The sequence below is a fragment of the Scylla paramamosain genome, chromosome 9 (genome assembly GCF_035594125.1).
Source record: "Scylla paramamosain isolate STU-SP2022 chromosome 9, ASM3559412v1, whole genome shotgun sequence".
In the NCBI taxonomy this organism is placed as follows: Eukaryota; Metazoa; Arthropoda; class Malacostraca; order Decapoda; family Portunidae; genus Scylla; species Scylla paramamosain.
The window spans coordinates 24974575-24993313 of record NC_087159.1 but is presented as its reverse complement, the minus strand read 5'-3'; the positions used below and the strand labels follow the sequence as shown (position 1 = coordinate 24993313).

Here is an 18739-nt window from a genome sequence, read left to right as displayed (position 1 = left end):
ATTACTGCATCTACCAACGACTACATGATAATGCAAAGGGAAGATAATACTTGTTCAGTCGAAAATGATACATCTTTACTTATGAAATGCCTCAGTAATGATGTCGATAGTGTCAGCACGCGGGTCAGGGTGACCATACATACGAAATATTTTCTCATTTTAAATTTATCTGTGCAGTATATCTCTCACCTAACTCCTCTGACTATAAGAAATTCTTTGACTACTTAACTTCCAAAGTGGAGCACATTCTGACCCTCTCCCCTTTTGCAGAGATCTCCATTCTTGGAGACTTCAATGTTCACCACCAGCTTTGGCTTTCTTCTCCCTTCACTGACCATCCTGGTGAACTAGCCTTCATCTTTGCTATCCTCCACGACCTAGAGCAATTGGTGCAACACCCTACTCGTATTCCTGATCGTCTTGGAGATACGCCCAACATTCTTGACCTTTTCCTGACCTCTAATCTTTCTGCTTATGCTGTCATCCTTTCTTCTCCGTTGGGCTCCTCTGATCACAATCTCATATCTGTATCTTGTCCTATCGCTCCAATCCCTCCTCAGGATCCCCCTAAGCGAAGTTGCCTCTGGCGTTTTGCCTCTGCTAGTTGGGGGGACCTGAGGAGATATTTTGCTGATTTTCCTTGGAATGATTACTGCTTCCGTGTCAGAGACCCATCTTTGTGTGGTGAGCGCATAACAGAGGTGATAGTGTCTGACATGGAGGCGTACATTCCTCACTCTTTTTCTCGTCCTAAACCTTCTAAACCTTAGTTTAACACAGCTTGTTCTCGTGCTATACATGATAGAGAGGTGGCCCACAAAAGGGTACTTAAGCCTTCCATCACCAGAATCTCATGCACTTTATATTTCTGCCCGGAACCATGCCAAGTCTGTTCTCCAACTAGCCAAAAACTCCTTCATTAACAGAAAGTGTCAAAACCTTTCAAGATCTAACTCCCCTCGTGACTTCTGGCATCTAGCCAAAAATATCTCCAATAACTTTGCTTCTTCTTCTTTCCCTCCTTTATTTCAACCAGATGACACCGCTGCTATCACATCTATTTCTAAAGCTGAACTCTTCGCTCAAACCTTTGCTAAAAATCTACCTTGGACGATTCTGGGCTTGTTCCTCCCTCTCCTTCACCCTCTGACTACTTCAATGCATCTATTAAAATTCTTCGCAATGATGTTTTCCTTACCCTTGCTGGCCTAAACCCTCGGAAGGCTTATGGACCTGATGGGTTCCCTCCTATTGTTCTCTGAAACTGTGCCTCCGTGCTTGCACCTTGCCTAGTCAAACTCTTTCAGCTCTGTATGTCAACCTTTCCTTCTTGCTGGAAGTTTGCCTACATTCAACCTGTTCCTAAAGAGGGTGACCGTTCTAATCCCTCAAACTACCGTCGTATTGCTTTAATTTCCTGCCTATCGAAAGTTTTTTTAATCTATTCTTAACAGGAAGATTATTAAACATTTATCACTTTACAACCTTCTATCTAATCGCCAATACGGGTTCTGTCAATGCCGCTCTACGGGTGATCTTCTGGCTTTCCTTACTGAGTCTTGGTCATCCTCTTTTAGAGATTTTGGTGAAACTTTTGCTGTTGCCTTGGACATATCAAAAGCTTTTGAAAGAGTCTGGCACAAAGCTTTGATTTCCAAACTACCCTCCTACAGCTTCTATCCTTCTCTCTGTAACTTCATCTCAAGTTTCCTTTCTGACCGTTCTATTGCTGCTGTGGTAGACGGTTACTATTCTTTTCCTAAATCTATTAACAGTGGTCTTCCTCAGGGTCCTGTCCTGTCACCCACTCTCTTCTTCTTATTCATTAATGACCTTCTAAACCAAACTTCTTGACCTATCCACTCCAACGCTGATGATACCACCCTCCACTTTTCCACGTCTTTTCATAGACGTCCAACCCTTCAGGAGGTAAACATATCACTCAGGGAAGCCACAGAACGCTTGACTTCTGGTCTTTCTAAAATTCTGATTGGGGCAGAGCAAACTTGGTATTGTTCAATGCCTCAAAAACTCAATTCCTCCATCTATCAACTCGACACAACCTTCCAGACAACTATCCCTTCTTCTTCAATGACACTCAACTGTCCCCCTCTTCTACACTGAACATCCTCGGTCTATCCTTTACTTATAATCTGAACTGGAAACTTCACATCTCATCTCTAGCTAAAACAGCTTCTATGAAGTTAGGTATTCTGAGACGTCTCCGCCAGTTTTTCTCATCCCCACAGCTGCTAACTCTGTACAAGGGCCTTATCCGTCCATGTATGGAGTATGCTTCACATGTCTGGGGGGGTTCCACTCATACTGCACTTTTAGACAGGGTGGAATCAAAAGCTTTTCGTCTCATCAACTCCTGTCCTCTAACTGACTGTATTCAGCCTCTCTCTCACCGCCGCAACGTTGCATCTCTAGCTGTCTTCTATCGCTATTTTCATGCTAACTGCTCTTCTGATCTTGCTAACTGCATGCCTCTCCTCCTCCTGCGGCCTTGCTGCACAAGACTTTCTTCTTTCTCTCACCCCTATTCTGTCCACCTCTCTAATGCAAGAGTTAACCAGTATTCTCAATCATTTATCCCTTTCTCTGGTAAACTCTGGAACTCCCTGCCTGCTTCTGTATTTCCACCTTCCTGTGACTTGAATTCTTTCAAGAGGGAGGTTTCAAGACACTTATTCATCAATTTTTGACTACTGCTTTGACCCTTTTATGGGACTGGCATTTCGGTGGGCATTTTTTTTATTGGATTTTTGTTTGCCCTTCGCCAGTGTCCTTCCTACATAAAAAAAAAAAATAAATAAATAAAATTATGCACCTCACCACAGCGAGTACTTTCAGCATGTTGTGTGAAGAGAGCTTTGTGTGAAACTATCATGGCCAGGCACGGAACCCAGTCTCGTGCTGCCTGGGTAGCCATGTGGCTGGGACTCAGAAATGGCCTTCTCGGCCCAACTTCCTCTGGAAGTGTAGGTTGCAGTCGTTGGGGCACAGTGGCGCGCATCAACAGTTTAGCGACATGCGTCGTTATTGTTCTGATAAGTAATGGGCTCAATAATGGATCCAGATCAAAGATGTAGAGCTGATCAGTGCTATAAACAGAAGACGCCTATAATGAAGGCATACACACGACGGGGTTATTTGATGCATACCACAAAGTGTTAGGAGGCCCCAACCTTTCTACTTCCAGTAAGAGACGGCAAAGGTGATTTGCTGTATTTCTCAGCATAGGATTACTGGAGGCTTTGGTCTGCACGCATCAGAACCGCCTTGCTTCCCTGATGCGTGGGCAGCGGGAGAACATGTCCTCCTAATAAATCTAGGATCAGCACCAGGACAGATCTCCCAATAGCAAATTCCTCAAATAGAATCGTCCATGAGTGATTGTGAATGTTCAGGTGTAGTGACATTTAGGTGTGCTGGTTTTCTCTCCCACCACTACGACACCACAGACCAGTCACGCGCGAGATGAGGAATACATACGTAAACTCAAGCAAGGTGTGATGAACACGATGCTACACTACAGTCATCATCGTCCAGCTTTGGAGTGTACATTTATAATTTCACAAGATAAGGAAAGCATGACCTATCATTACCAGTTTATACTCGTATTTCTTCGTGAGAGTTTTATTGGTCCTAGTCGGATGTGTAGTTTACAGTGTTTTACTGTATCAAGCGACCATGTCAAGACTGGCAAAACAAATGACAGAACACCTACTCTCTAGTTTTAAACCATTCTACAGCATGTTGCCACACTTGCAGGATCTCGGTGTTACTCACGTTAATCTACAAAAAACATATAAACAAAAGAGCATGTAAGTAAATGGATAATACAATTACAATCCCATATACTAAATACTTAAAATAAAAAAAATAAATAAAAAAACGAAGGATCCGCACGTTGCCGATCCACACACACGCCATCCACACTATCGCACTACCATCATGAAGGGTCGAAGCTCGGTGGTGCTTGGAGAGCGAGCAAAGTTGCACATCACTAAGCCTTGCTTGAGATCCAGATCTGGGTAGTCGACACACAACCCATCATTTCAATGTCCTCAAGTTTTGTCATTAAATATCAGGATTGGAAAATGTAACTTGGTCACCTGGACGTCAAAACAGACTGAGCACCATGTGTCCCGAACAACGGTTAAGTTATCAAACACACTCAGCTGTACACTGTCACGATACAGGGGATACTAAAGGACTATTTACAGTCACTTATGCTGCTTGTTAGCCGGTGTCACCCAAGGAAAGAGCTGCTGCACGTATCGATCTCCATCGCTATCAAGGTCGTTGACCTAATTATGAGTCTGACAGTGCCGGTCTCAACGCACACTCGTAAACATCCCTGCACCTTGACGCTGCCGGAATGAATAATGACTCACAGCATCCGAACTTTACTTTTTCACCCCCAGCATAGCAACAAATGATATACGATTGCTGTTCAGATAATTCCTCACACACGTGGTATCTAGAGTGTAATAAGAATAAAAGCTTACGAGTTTTAGTGACGTGACCAGTTTTATGGCTTTATGGTTTATGGCTTCGAGGACACCACGCATCCTCGTAAGTCATTCTTCTCTTTTCCTGTTTTTAATTGCAGCATAAAGCCTGCGCTGCGCACTGTTACATTTCCTGACTAATGAAGACGCGTTTATTTCATTACTTGTCTGCGCACGGTGTATGTGTGTGTGTGTGTGTGTGTGTGTCATTCACCTACGGTCGTTAGCTGGTCACCCAGCTGGCCGCTCCCCTATGGAAATAGCTCATACTGACTTATCTTTGGATAAGACTGAAATTACACACCACACACCGGGACAGCGAGGTCACAACCCCTCGGGTTACATCCCGTACCTACTACGTACCGTAGCTACACATTAAGAGGCTCGCCCATTTGTGTGTGTGTGTGTGTGTTTTCAAGTTCAAACATTTTATTGCCGTTAGAAAATTCATATATATATATATATATATATATATATATATATATATATATATATATATATATATATATATATATATATATATATATATATATATATATATATATATATATATATATATATATATATATATATATATATATATATATATATATATATTATCCTGGAATGGCTTGCTGTGAAGACTCTCTTGAGCTGAGCTGGTTACTTAAGCATAATATTATTGATGCACATTCCAGAAAAGACAAAAATTAGAAAAATATCAAGATTTGAAATAAACAGAGCTCAAACATGACATCTGAGAAACATTCAGAAAAGGACACAATCACAGAGTTAAGGAAAACATTACACATGAAACAAAGAAAATCACCAACACGTCAATCACAGTACACAAAAACACTAACGACATGAAACATAATACGCCTAAAAATTCAAGTTCACTTTTAGGTATCTTGTAAATTCAGGAAATATTTCTTTAATTTGAACTTGAACATTTTTTTTTTTGTGTAGGAACTAACACTTTTCAAGTGACTAGGCAAAGAGTTCCATACCTGAGGACCAAAATGTAAAAGAGTTACGATATAAAGTTGTTTTCAATGCAGGACATGCTAAATTTTCTAGATTTCTTGTAGTATTATGCAAATGATCCCATATCTAAACCATTTTACCGGTTTTTACTGAACTAAACAGAGTGATCAACATAAAGCACTGATGAATGAATAGACCTTAAATAGATTTAAAGATGAACAGATTTCCTCAGCTGAATCAAACTTTTCTTGAATGTTATAACACGTAAAATAGTTTTTTAAGCCTTGACAACACTCTAAAAATCATGGCCACGTACATCCCCAATTAGATATGCAATACAGGATCTTATTATAACAAAGAGTATAATAAATAGTTCGGATAACTTCAGTAATGAGTTTATGGCGAATACGATACAATATGCCACAAATCTTAGACAAGTTGACACAAACACAATAAATATGCTTTTTCCAGTTTAAATACTCACTTATTATAACACCTAGAAAATTAGTAGATTCAACTCGGAGGATGACAGTGTTATTTATATAACATGTGCAATGTCATGCACCAAGGATCTGATTTGAAATTCTATGAGTTGAGCCTTGTTAAAATTGAGCTTCAGCTTGTTGGCTTTAATCCGGTTATTTACATTAATTAATCGATGTGATAATTTGATGTGAAGAGATACAAAATTTCTGTCTAACTATAAAACTGGTGTCATCAGCAAATAAAGAGAAAGTTGCAATATTGTTAACAACTGTTATATCATTAATGTATATAAGAAACAATATGGGCTCTAAGATCGAAACTTGACGAACACCTTGCTTATTTAACTTACAATGCGAATATTCACCTCTACAGAAGACTGTCTACGATAAGATAAATAACTTATTAAACACTATTATTAACACTAATATTCTCAAGTTTAGCATGAAGTATACGGTCATTAAATGAATCAAAAGCTCTTGATATGTAAAGGAAAACACTTGCAACATAACACTTTCTATCTAAGTTTGTATACACGCTGGAAACAAAATGTAAGTGGGCAGATTCAGTTGACCTATTTTTCCGAAAAATATATTGTCAGTCATGTAGTAGATTATTTCCTTCCCCCCAAAAAGTTATTCAAGCGATATGTTAAGGCCTTCTCAAATACTTTGCCATTTGATGGTTAAATGGAGATTAATCTTTAATTATTTATTTAATCTTTGCCACCAGACTTGTCAACAGGAATTGTCTTTGCTATATTTAGTTTATCTGGGAAAATACCACAACAGAAACACAAATTTATTATATGGGACAAAGGAAGTGATATATAGTCAGAGGCTGATTTCAGGACAGATGCTGGAATGTCACTATAACCCACTGAATTTGATTTTAAAGAGTCTATGTAAGTTATTACTTTTAGTTGATCACATGGATATAAATACAGCGAGGAATTAGAAGAATGTATGAAGTAGTATCTGAAACTAGAATCATTATTACTGAAATACTCCTCAGCCGAGTTAAGAAAGTGATCATTAAATGCATTAGCAGCATCAGTACAAGAAACAAGTTTAAAATTGATATGAGTATTATTAGATTTGTTATACTGGCCATTAATTGATTAACTGTTTTCCAAATGCTTTTAGGACATCCCTCATTGCTATTTAGTTGCTTTTTCAAATAACTATTTTTTGCATTTCGTAAAAGGGAATTTAACATATTTCTATATGATTTATATTTGTCTTTAAAAGGCAACGTTCATTTATTAGCTAGTCGAGCTAATCTGTGTTTCTCTTTTATACATTTTACAGGCCAGCAGTTAAACAAGGGCGGTTCTCAGATCTTTTTGTGATTCTACGGCATACAAGTGGGAAATTACGTTGAAATAGTTAATTAAACTTAAGGAAAACATTTCATATGCTGTATTAGGGTTAGAGCAAGTAAGTACATTATCCCATATAACGTGTGAAAGATCAACAAAGTTATCTGTATCCTCAATATTAAAAATCCTCCTGTAAACAGTCTTTACAACCTGAACCTGGCTGCTGTGGTTGCAGAATTATGAAACAAATGGAAAATTGTCTGAAATGTCAGTATATGATATGATTTGAGACATTAAATTCTGCTTGATTTGACCATATGTGATCAATTAAGGATGCGGAGCCGTTCATCATCTTGCACGAAACAGAGAGAAGCTAATGTTATAATTAATGTTATAAATTCAGAAACTTTTGATTAATGTTCCAATCACCAAATAAAAATGCGCTACAATCTTCTTATAAATACACTCAAGAACTTCCTGTAATTTATTCATAAAGCTATTCATGTCACCGACACGTGGTCGATAAACTGATGCAAGAAAGTACTTGCTCCCACCACACATCTACACATACACATTCAAAGTCATGTTCACAAAAAACTTACGTCATGTAGACTCAGTGTGATGTAGTCGTTGGACACATACATACACACTCCACCTCCATGCTGTTACGATGCTTAGCATACTTAGTAAAGCCATTAATTTTATATAAAGGTGCAATAATCTAATAATCATAATCTAATCTGCTTTCAGCAAATCCTATTACATCAAGCTTGACATTACTAAGACGCAGTACTAGGTCTTCAAAACTTTGTCACTACACTAATAATGTTCAGTGATAAAAAAAAAAAAAGAAAAAAAAGGTAAACAGTCAGTACCAAAAGACAAATTATCATTCATAAAAAGATGTTCAAATTGTGGAATGCAGACATTTGTGTTATCAAAAAAAGTCAACACCAGTATCATCACATTTATCAAACTGAAAGTCAAATGGATCAAATGCAAGGCAGTTTAAGTTATGGACAGTAATATTATAAGCATACTGAGAAAACATATCATTAAACTCATTATTGTCAAGGGGATGACAAGGAAATATGTAATATCTTAATTCTTAGACTTTGTTACCGATTTCACGTAATCGCGAAGTAGCAGACACAACAGAAGGTAAAACGTCAGTGTTACAAGCATCTGTTGAACCACTGTTACTTGTCTGATATACTGTACGGCCGATAGCACTGGTCTGTGAACCACCCGTCAAGTCATCTGAGACCGCCTCAGCTTGGGTGGTCATACTCCGATCAGTAGGAAGAGTACCAGCGAGCTGGTCAGATACCCCCTCATTCTCGTTACCTGCACTCACAAACTTGTTCCAGGGACGAGCGCTGTTTCGAGCCGGGGTTGAACGGTCCAAGGCTTCGTTCTATTGTGTGTGTGTGTGTGTGTGTGTGTGTGTGTGTGTGTACAACAGTCTTAAATAATGATATCAAATCTTTTGAATATTTTGACCTCCTTAAAGCATCTTTTATCACGGCAGATGGAAGAGGAGGAGGAAGAGGAGGAGAAGGGGAAGGGAAAAAAAGAAAAGAAAGAAAAAGAGAAAGAGCAAGAGAAAAGGGAGGAGGAGGAGGAGGAGGAGGTGTAACAGCGGCAGCAGCCGTTGTTGTGGTGGAAGGGAGGAAAACGACGGCGAGGAGGATAGTAAAATGAAATGGTCAGTAGGATGACAGGCGAGTTTTCTCTCTCTCCGTCCGTCTCCGTTCCTCTCTCTCTCTCTCTCTCTCTCTCTCTCTCTCTCTCTCTCTCTCTCTCTGCCCCTCCATGCCCCCAGAGAGCCGGCTATTAACGGCGCTCCTCCTCATGGACTGACGGTCGCCTCTGAAGTCCTGTAATATTCATGCCTCTTTCCATTAAACAGCACGCATGCAGCCGGCACTCAGATTTTATGAACAAATACACTCGGCTAAACGCGAGTGGGATTCAAAAATTTTTCTCATCTTCACTTGATATTTTCGAGTAAAAAAAAAAAAAAATCTTCCACTTTTAAAACCTAAGTAACATAACAGAAAAAATAAACAAAAGGTGGAAGGTAGACGAGGAAAATAATTCTTTGCCTTACAGAGTGAATAGAACGACACTGAATCCTTAAGGATATATTTGTTTTATGACCACTGATTTTTTCCTGCGTGATCGAAATAATGAAATGTGTGGCACTGGTAAGAACTCTCAAGTTTTATCATTTTCTTTTTTTCTTTCAGAAAACACGTCACGCTCTTCCTGACAATATTCTGCTCTTCCTGACAATACTCTACTGAAATATATGTACAAAACTCTCTCAACACTCTGCGGCAGGAGTCAATAAACACCGAGGTAATTGATTTATCTTTCTTTTATTCGTGATTAACAAGTGTTTTGAATTCTGTTCCTCCCTCACGTACCATAGTACAATAATATCCATCAATGTATTGTTTCTTCTTTCTCTAGTGCCAATTCACTTTTCTGCTCCCCTTGTATTGCGCTTAATTCTGCTGTCCCCCCCCCCCTCTCTCTCTCTCTCTCTCTCTCTCTCTCTCTCTCTCTCTCTCTCTCTCTCTCTCTCTCTAATTCCTTTCCCAATGATTCCAGCATTCTTTACCGCCTGGCCAGCGCACCACGGCGCGGCAAAAGACGCACTGCTGTGAACATACGCTATTGAAGATCAAGCTTTTGAAAATAAATAAAAAAAATAAAGAAATGAAGAAAAAGAAAAGAAAAAAAAAAAGGAAAAAAAAAATTTCAAGGTGACACACACATGGCCACACACAAGCTGGGCGATACATCAAACACGTGAAGAGCTGCCACTGGACAGGACAGTTTGTGCCGTGCTCACAACGCTAAGGGTTTTCACCGATGAGCGAGCAGTTTCTTTTCTCCCTGAGCAAGAGATTGGCTGTGTGGGGTGTATGGACCTTAACCCTTTCACACACACACACACACACACACACACAGCTATAACAATCACATCAGTCGTGCTTGCGTGCTTGCATTGTTGCACAATCTGTGTCTGTGTCGGCTATCTGTGGATATTTAACATAAAAGTACTTTATATATCAATCTTAAACAACTTCAACAATAACAACTTTGCGAACACTCTCCTTTCAAGCAGTTGATATTCTATATTTAAACAACTCACCCATAAACCTCAAGGCAAGACTCAACAATCACAGGTGAGTAATCATCATACACATGTACACACCGCATCATCCATTAATTTAAAATAAACAACAAACATCCTACACATAATCCTCCTTCTTTTAACAGGTAACAGTGACACTAGCAGCTGTTTGCAGACTTCATTACAAATTTTGAACTCTCCTTACGATAAGACGAAGAGCAAATCTATCTCGCCTTTGTGAGAGATAGTACGTACTGCTGTGTCTCCTTCCGTCTATTCCTTTGTGCGCTATCCATTTTCAAGTGATTAGTGACGGAGTTTGGCATCTGTTGTGGCAACTGCACCCCGGTAATTTATCTGATAAACTTCCGGTTTTCCTATCTATTATTATTCTGTTTTTTGTTCTTCCTTTCTTGTTGCTGTTTTCATCGAGGGTTGCCACACCTCCAAATGCTCAGCTGCAATTCATGCAGAACTTACTTTATTCTATTGTTCATTACTAAAATAAAACAAATAGACAACAAAAAAGGTGTGTGTGTGTGTGTGTGTGCTCGCACTCGTTTTTATAACAAGGGTTTAAATAATAATATACTCACAGATCAGAATATGCTTGCTACATTAAACTGCGTATGATAGTAAATTATCCTAATAACAATTATATCACTAATGGTATCAGTCTTAAGAAAATTAAACCATTGTCAGGATAATCTTAACAGCAAAAGCAGCAACAGCAGCAGCAGCAGCAGCAGCAGCAGCAGCAGCAGCAGCAGCAGCAGCAGCAGCACCAGCAGCAGCAACAGCAACAACATAAGATGTACCAGCAATGATGTAATGAGACAAGGTGGCAGTGATGAATATTTGCTAAAAACACGAGTAGTGAGAGGCAGGCAGAGGTGGCAGCCGGAAGCGCCATGGCCGCCCCTGCCTCCCACCCCCTTTGTTCACTAGCCAGACTGCCATGACTCCTGGGCAGCGCTTGTCAGCCTGGGTCAAGACAGCTGCCCTAAGTTGCCATACACTGCAACATTACTACATAATTACAGTACATTACAGTACACAAGACAATAAATGGAAATGGCGAGTTGGCAGGTGATGTGTCTCGGGGCGCGTCAGATTAGCGCCAACGACTAGTTGTCCTTGGAGACTTGTCACGCAGGAGTCAGGTAATAAGAAAAAGTTGTCTATAAACTTTACAGTTCAATATAGAGGGCAAAAGTAGATTTTTCCCACAAAACAACTGCATACAATATCTGCCAGAGTAAAAGACCATGAAACATTATAACACAAATGATAAAGCACACAGAGGAAACACTAAAGCACTTTTGTAAGTCAGGACACGTCAAGAGGATGCTGAAGTCGAAGAAGCAGCACGTAACATGTACGTCGATGAAGATGCATTGTAGAACGCTATTTAGTATCAAGTTAAAAAAAGGAGCGTGGGAAACTGTGGGGCACTGCAGGTGACGCGTGAGACAATGCGTGCAGCTAGCTGCTGAAGGCGATGAAGTAAAACACGAACAACGACTGAGGGGCGCGGGCATTATCCAGACAACGGCTTACTGGGACAAACTTGATCACATCATGGTGAAGCATGATACAGCGCTTCAGAAACTGCAGATGGAGAATGTGAAGGCATGTGCCGTTGTGAGAGGGAGCCGAGAAAAGCTTGATCAAATGGCTGGAGGGTACAGCAAGTTTGACCACTATTTGCGTCATGGTACTCTTCAGGAAAGATTTATTTTAGCTGCCACCAATTTATCAACGATGATCTAATAAGATGAAACTGGTGACATTGCAGGATCTTTACCATGCACAGAGTGCAAGAATAGTGACAAGCAGAGGGTGCGCTGCTAGACAAACAGTTGCCACCCACCCACATCTCGCTCACTGACAGCCTGTCGTGCCACGGCCAGCACGGGTCGGTCTGGATCAAGACCTAGTTGTCCAGTGTTGCCACAACAACAACAACAACAACAAATAATAATAATAATAATAATAATAATAATAATAATAATAATAATAATAATAATAATAATAATAATTATAATAATAATAATAATAACAACAATAATAATACCGAATAACAACAAAACCAATTATTAATACTAATCATTATTATTATTATTATTATTATTATTATTATTAATATTATCATTATTATTATCATTATTATTATCATTATTATTGCTACTACTATTTACTAGTCGTAGTAGTAGTAGTAGTAGTAGTAGTAGTAGTAGTAATAGTAGTAGTAGTAGTAGAAACAGATGTAGTAATAGGATTACTAGTAGAATATGTGTACAATTATCATTTTCTACAATTGAGTATGAATGAAAAAGATTATGAAGGTGATGATTTAGTGTTAAGTAACGAAAAAAAATAATTAAATAAAGAGTATACATTGATCTCATGAGCATATAACGAAGTGCATGGAGAGTAGGAGGAATAAAGAATTATTCGGCGCACAAACGAAAATGAAAGTTTGAGGGGAGAGTAACAAACACCCTTTTGTGTGTCCTTCATGGCTGGGGGGCTGAAGGGGCTGAAAATGGCGACGTGTAGGCGGGCACCTCTTTTGGTGATGCAACACGAGAGAGAGAGAGAGAGAGAGAGAGAGAGAGAGAGAGAGAGAGAGAGAGAGAGAGAGAGAGAGAGAGAGAGAGAGAGAGAGAGAGAGAGAGAGCGAAAGGGGAGGGAAAGCGGGCCAGGTACTGTAGCTTTAGCCTTGATAAATAACAAGAGCGTAGAAAGAAAGAATAAGTAGCAGCAAACTTTTCGTTAATATGATGCTGACTGTGATCTTATTAAAGTATCATAATAATAATAATAAAGGCGACGGCATACAGCAAACCAGGAAATTTTTCTCTCAATCGGTCTTAGTTAACTCACTCCCGGGTGTAGAAGGCCACAACTTTCGATACCGAGGAATACTGACAGTACTCGCACGTTTAATCAACACCAGAAGTATCGTATAGCCGAGACTTGAACTAGTGCGCTCGTCTATGGAGCGCCTTCCGGTCAGCGCTTCGTGAAGTACAGCGCTACCTTGGGTAAAGAACATCCATTATCATTAACGCAGCTACATCAACCACACACCACAAAAAATTAAATAAATAAAAAAAAAAAAAATAAATAAATAAATAAATAAATAAATAAATAAATAAATAAATATATATATATATATATATATATATATATATATATATATATATATATATATATATATATATATATATATATATATATATATATATATATATATATATATATATATATATATATATATATATATATATATATTATATGATACAGATTCTTACACCCGTGTTTACTGCAAAGGGAAACTCTCAGAACTATCTGGTAATAAATATTCTGTAATTCTCTCTCTCTCTCTCTCTCTCTCTCTCTCTCTCTCTCTCTCTCTCTCTCTCTCTCTCAAGCCTGTGGATGAACATACGTACTTAACATGTTGTTACTAATCTATACCATCAGCACCGCATTCCCTCAAAGAATTTTTTTTTTTTCTTTCATGTAATTTCTCTTGAAGCACTACCGTCACCAACATTGTTCTTAACATTCTTACTTTTTTTCCTTCTTCACCACAGGGCCAGGCTGAGGTATACAATGCAGCTCATCCATTAACAACGCAATGATAACGTCAGCAAGAGACAATAAGTGACTGGTTTGCTGGGAAGCATTTGAAGGAGGACAGGAAGAAGGGACCAGGAAGTTGCAGGGAAGGAAGCCGTAAGAAAAGTAAAACAAAAAATACAGTTCTTCTGTCCGACACACACACACACACACACACACACACACACACACAATTGTCTGATGTCCCGAAAAATTATCGTTATTGTAATAACTGTTTGGTCTCTCTGAAGCCGGTATTACTAATGGTGAAATGAATAGTAATAATGATGATGATGATAACAACAACAATAATAATAATAATAATAATAATAATAATAATAATAATAATAATAATAATAATAATAATAATAATAATGATAATAATAATAATAATAATAATAAAAATAAAATATTATCATTACCTTCTTAACTGAAGCAAAATGCGTTGACCGAAGCCTCATTACTCGAAGTAAAGGTTCTTGTGTACTAATACTGACTCTGCGCCAACCAGGGATTCATCACTGTGTGTGTGTGTGTGTGTGTGTGTGTCGGACAAGGTTTTTATGTTACGGCTTCCCTCACCTTTACTCACTCAACACCTTCACGCGCTTGTGAGTGGAACAGTTCCACAACTCAGCCACTTTGACTGCCAATCTGTGAAATCTAAAGCGACGAAACTCTTACTATGCACAGGTTTGGATTCCTCACTGCATGCCTTCAGGGAACAGTGATGTATATGCAGTACTGTCGCTGTGTCTGCATGCCCAGATTTGTCATCTTAACTAATGTCATACTGAATTATTATTGCTCGTTCATGAATGAATATCGAGGCATTTTGATAGGAAAATAAATAATTCCTCTTCACTTAAAATGTTTTATCTATCGATTTATTTATAATTTTCTATTTTATTTATTAATTCATTTACTTATTTATTTATTATTTTTTGTATTTACTTTGAAGTGACGTCTCAGTGTCTTTGGTAGCTGATGCAAGATCACATCAATACAGTGATTCTTTCGAAGCAATGACTGCTCTGTAAAATTTAATGGAGGCTTGTTAGCAGCCTAGTCCATAAACGTCAACTCCGAGTATGGCAAACCTCCTGGACTTCGACCCCGCAAATGGTATTGTTTCTGTAACTGATGATCCTGCCTGGAGGAGGCCAAGGGGCGCACACACGAGTCATGGCTGGAGGAAGTTCATCGTTCCGGAATGGGAGGAGTGACAGCATAAGGGTTACGAGGAGTGGTGAGGAATTAAGGCAGAGTGGTGAGTGAAGCCATGCGTCTCCACCACTGACACTCCTTGTTGGTGAGCAGTTTTGGCGGCTTCGTCATTGGGTTGCGTCTGTCGCCTATATCTAAATGATTCTGGTCGCGATGAAGGACATCTTGAGTAGCGAAAGAAAAACATTTGTTCTACGAAACATTTCCTGTTTAATTAACTGTACTTAACTAGATGTCTAGTGCTGGTCGAACATCTGCCCTGAGGTTACGGGACCTGTGGGAAATTAGCTGGAAGAAGAGGCATGCAGGATGACATTTTATAAGCTGCTAACGATTACAAATGCTGCCGAATGTTTCTTACTACTTCAGTTTTGTCACACAGTAGAGCACCACTTGCTAATTTTTCTTCTCCTTACTCCCTAAGGCGGTCCTGCACGGGCAAGCTGCCTTGAGACTCATCCTATATCCAGTAAAGAGCACGACGAACCACTCTGGCAAATTCTTCAGCACACGCACGCACGCACGCACGCACGCTCGCACGCACGCACACACACACACACACACACACACACACACACACACACACACACACACACACACACACACACACACACACACAACTACATTTTTTCTTGATCACATTGCAGTGTTATAACATCCATATTTTTTTCCCATGCTCGTTTTTCATTTATTTATTTATTTATTTTTTTTTTTCAGGGTTTATAGAGCTGGTAAACAATTTTACATTTCAGGGGCTGTGTTTGTCAGCCTTCCCGTGGTGGTGAAGGCAGGTGTGTGACAGTGACACCCGTGGTGGTGAGGACAGGTGTATAGATTTCTTTTTTTTCATGTAGGAGGGACACTGGCCTAGGGCAACAAAAATCGAATTAAAAAAAAAGCCCACTGAGATGCCAGTATCAGAAAAGGGTCTAAAGCGGTAGTCAAAAATTGAAGGAGAGGGGTCTTGAAACCTCCTTCTTGAAGGAATTCAAGTCATAGGAAGGTAGAAATACAGAAGCAGGCAGGGAGTTCCAGAGTTTACCAGAGTAAGGGATGAATGATTGAGAATACTGGTTAACTCTTGTATTAGTGAGGTGGACAGAATAGGAGTGAAAGAAAAAAGTCTTGTGAAGCGAGGCAGCGGGATGAGGGGAGGCATGTAATTAGCATTATCAGAAGAATTAGCAGTTAGCATTAAAATAGGGATATAAGACAGCTAGAGATGCAATATTGCGGCGATGAAAGAGAGGCTGAAGACAGTCAGTTAGAGGAGAGGAGTTGATAGACAAAAAGCTTTTGATTTCACCCTGTCTAGAGGAGCGGTATGAGTGGAACTCCTCCAGACATGTGAAGCATACTCCATACATGGACGGATAAGGCCCTTGAACAGAGTTAGCAGCTGTGGGGGAGAAAACTGGCGGAGACGTCTAAGAACGCCCAACTTCATATAAGCTGTTTCAGCTAGAGATAGGATGTGAAGTTTCCAGTTCAGATTATAAGTAAAGGACAGACCGAGGATGTTCAGTATAGAAGAGGGGAACAGTTGAGTGTCATTGAAGAAGAGGGGATAGTTGTCTGGAAGGTTGTGTCGACTTGATAGATGAAGGAATTGAGTTTTGAGGCATTGAACAGTAGCAAGTTTGCTCTGCCCCAATCAGAAATTTTACAAAGATCAAAAGTCAGGCGTTCTGTGGCTTCCCTGCGTGAAATGTTTGCTTCCTGAAGTGTTGGGCGTCTATGAAAAGGCGTGGAAAAGTACAGGGTGGTATCATCAGCGAAGGAGTGGATAGGACAAGAAGTTTGGTTTGGAAGGTCATTGATGGAATAATAAGAAGAAAGTGGGTGAAAGGACAGAACCCTGAGGAACACCACTGTTAATAGATTTAGGAGAAGAACAGTGACCGTCTACCACAGCAGCAATAGAACGGTTAGAAAGGAATTTTTAGATGAAATTACAGAGAGATGGACAGAAGCCGTAGGAGGGTAGTTTGGAAATCAAATCTTTGTGCCAGACTCTATCAAAAGCTTTTGATATATCCAAGGCAACAGCAAAAGTTTCACCAAAATCTCTAAAAGAGGATGACCAAGACTCAGTAAGGAAAGCCAGATCACCAGTAGAGCGGCCTTGACGGAACCCATACTGGCGATCAGATAGAAGGTTGTGAAGTGATAGATGTTTAAGAATATCCCTGTTGATGATAGATAAAAAAAAAAAAACTTTAGATAGGCAGGGAATTAAAGCAATAGGACGGTAGTTTGAGGGATTAGAACGGTCACCCTTTTTTAGGAACAGGCTGAATATAGACAAACTTCCAGCAAGAAGGGAAGGTAGATGTTGACAGACAGAGTTGAAAGAATTTGAGTAGGCAAGGTGCAAGCACGGATGCACAGTTTCGGAGAACAATAGGGGGGACCCCATCAGGTCCATAAGTCTTCCGAGGGCATGGAAAACATCATTGCGAAGAATATTAATAGGTAGCATGAAGTAGTCAGAGGGTGAAGGCGAGGGAGGAACAAACCTTGAATCGTCCAAAATAGAGTTTTTAGCAAAGGTTTGAGCGAAGAGTTCAGCTTTAGAGATAGATGTGATAGCAGTGGTGCCATCTGGTTGAAATAAAGGAGAGAAAGAAGAAGCAACAAAGTTATTGGATATATTTTTTGGCTAGATGCCAGAAGTCACGAGAGGAGTTAGATCTTGAAAGATTTTGACACTTTCTGTCAATGAACGCCAGCGGTGGTGAGGCAGGTGTGCAGAGTGACGCCCGTGGTGGTGAAGGCAGGTGTGTAGAGTGACGTCCGTGGTGGTGAGGGCAGGTGTGTTCAGTGACGCCTGTGCAGAGGGGTCATGGCGCAGCGCGTGGGTATTCTTTGGTGACGCGAGGAAAGAAAAAAGGTTCCGGTATGACTAACTCAGGATCTTCACGTCCAAGCTCGTCCACTTACCCATTGCAGAAAGGCATAAAGTTCCATGTCAGTCACTTAAATGAGGGAATGAGGGATGTGTTAGCCATTTAGGGACTACTGAATTGAAAGCGCCACCCATCGCAATTGTAATTTCCTGACAAATAGAGGCATATTAGTATGATGTAACACGCGGCCTTTACATTCTACGTACATGGTAAATGACAGATTAGAAAGAAAAAAATAAATAACAGAATCCTTTGTGTGAACCTACGTAAAATCTAACTAATCAAAAACCGTAATTAAGTCTTTATACTAATTATCTCTCGCTCATGGACAGAAGATGTCAGGGATGCATGGAACTGATTGTTGAGTTGGCAAGTGATACAAACGGTGCACATTGCCCTAACCCATTATATATATATATATATATATATATATATATATATATATATATATATATATATATATATATATATATATATATATATATATATATATATATATATATATATATATATATATATATATATATATATATAT

General features: G+C 39.4%; 1 protein-coding gene across 4 annotated transcripts in view; it reads right to left on the bottom strand.

The window, feature by feature from the left end:
- The window catches only part of LOC135103736 (visual pigment-like receptor peropsin), a 198397-nt gene that overhangs the window by 135810 nt on the left and 43848 nt on the right, over positions 1–18739 (bottom strand). The gene's annotated exons all lie outside the window — the stretch shown is intronic.